Genomic DNA, 2,149 nt, shown 5'->3' with positions numbered 1-2,149 from the left:
TGATCCCTGGTGGTCTTCAGTAACCCCATTCGCTTTAGTATCTGATTTCTCACCCAACTCTTCATTCCGAACCACTGACTTTTGTACACTGGGCTGCTCCACTTGCTTACCATTCCTCAACGAAATTGCTTGACAGTTCTCTTTAGGATTTACCACAGTATTACTAGGCAAATTCCCTTGCGGCCTGTTATTAAGCATGTTGGCCAACTGACCCACTTGTGTCTCAAGGTTTCGAATAGAGGATCTGGTCTCAGTCATGAATTGAGTCTGAGTATTAGTGAGGGTCAACAAGGCTGCTTGCAACTCATTAGTCTTTTCTGGTTGATCTTGCGGTCTAGGCTGGTGTGATGATGAGGCTTGATTCATAGGCTGTTGTGGCATGTGCTGCTGGTATGGCCCTTGAAACTGTGACTGTTGGCCCTGATTATTTCTCCATGAGAAATTTGGGTGATTTCTCCACCCAGGATTATAAGTATTGGAGAATGGATTCTGATAAGGCCTCTGAAAATTACCAACTGCCTGTACCTGAGCCTGATTAACTGGCATATTACCACACATGTTGGCCGCTGTACACTGTTCATATAAATGAGGCCCTCCACATATTTCACACCCTGATTGCATCTGTATAGCCTGGGCTTGAGCTGAGATCTTGTTTTGTTGCAACTACTTTGTCAATGAAGCAACCTGAGCAGTTAAAGCAGTTATAGCATCTAATTCATGTACCCCGGCTACTTTTCTCTGTGAAGTGTCTCGTTCGGCAGGCCACTGATAATTGTTCATAGCCATCTCCTCTAACAATTCATATTCCTCATCAGCCCCTTTACTCATGAAAGCACCGCCTGCTGCTGCATCTATTATAGTGCGAGTAGTACCGCAAAGCCCATTATAAAAATTGTGGACTAACATCCACTTCTCTATACCGTGATGAGGGCATTTTCTGAGCATGTCTTTGAATCTTTCCCATGCATCGTACAATGACTCTCCCTCATTCTGATAGAAGTTATTGATTTCTCCCCTCAACTTCGCAGCTTTTGCAGGAGGAAAGAACTTTGAGAGAAACTTCTGAGCTAGTTCCTCCCATGTGTTGATTGAGTTGGCCTGTAGAGAAATAAGCCAACTTTTTGCCCTGTCCCTTAGTGAAAAAGAGAACAATCTCAACCTTATTGCATCATCGCTCACCCCATTAAACTTAAACGTTGCACATAGCTCAAGGAAATTCACTATGTGCAAGTAAGGATCCTCATTGGGGAGACCACCAAACTGAACAGAAGTTTGGACCATTTGTATCATCGCCGGCTTAATCTCAAAGTTATTGGCAGTAATAGTAGGCGGCCTAATGCACGAGTGTACTCCTGTGACAGCGAGGAGCACATAATCTCTTAATGCTCGCACATTTTGGTCCTGAGCGATATGATTCTGACCATCATTGTTGTTAACCCCGTCTCTTTGGTTGGCAGCCATTGATACTTCCAACCTCTTTTTCCTTCTGTTTTGTCTGCAGGATCTTTCGATTTCAGGATTAACAGGAACAAGATTTGCAGATCCTTCACGTCGCATACAAAAGATTCACCTATTAAAACAGAATGCGACAACTTGGATTAGTTCAAATAATAAAAACAGCCAAATTAGAATAAAAATTAACTATTTTGATATTAATAGAATATCAATTCCCCGGCAACGGCGCCAAAAACTTGTTGCGAATTTTTACTACTGCGCAAGTATACGCAATCGAATAAACAAGTAATAGTAGTGGGAATATATTATCGTTCCGTCAGGGAATTGATCTAATAATTACCAATAGCAAACTTTTATTTCTATTTGACTAATGAAATTTTAATGACAATTAACAATGATCAATAAACTAAGAAAACACAATTTAATTAACGAAATTTAATATGAGCGAAAGATTAGAGTATTCTAATTTCATCAACCTTCAATTCTATTCAATCAATAATACAACTAATATGTTTCTGTGATCTATGGTTATAGCAAGTTTACTAATGACAATTCTATTCTCTCTCAAGATATAAAATATTCAGTTTACCTGCGAATTTTCTACATGTCTGTGATAAATTCTACACATAAACCGCATTAAGAACAAAAACCTAATTGCTACACAAACAAATTTGATACTTTCGTTCTAAATTGA

At 39.5% G+C, this 2,149-nt stretch overlaps 1 non-coding gene across 1 annotated transcript; it reads left to right on the top strand.

The window, feature by feature from the left end:
• The first annotated feature begins 916 nt into the window (after positions 1-916).
• Positions 917-1,023, top strand: LOC133799051 (small nucleolar RNA R71). Its single transcript, XR_009876259.1, has one exon. It is a non-coding gene; the product is annotated as a small nucleolar RNA R71 (small nucleolar RNA).
• Positions 1,024-2,149: the final 1,126 nt, after the last annotated feature.

Source organism: Humulus lupulus, chromosome 8, assembly GCF_963169125.1.
Source record: "Humulus lupulus chromosome 8, drHumLupu1.1, whole genome shotgun sequence".
Lineage (NCBI taxonomy): Eukaryota > Viridiplantae > Streptophyta > Magnoliopsida > Rosales > Cannabaceae > Humulus > Humulus lupulus.
This window is presented reverse-complemented; position numbering and strand designations above follow the sequence as displayed.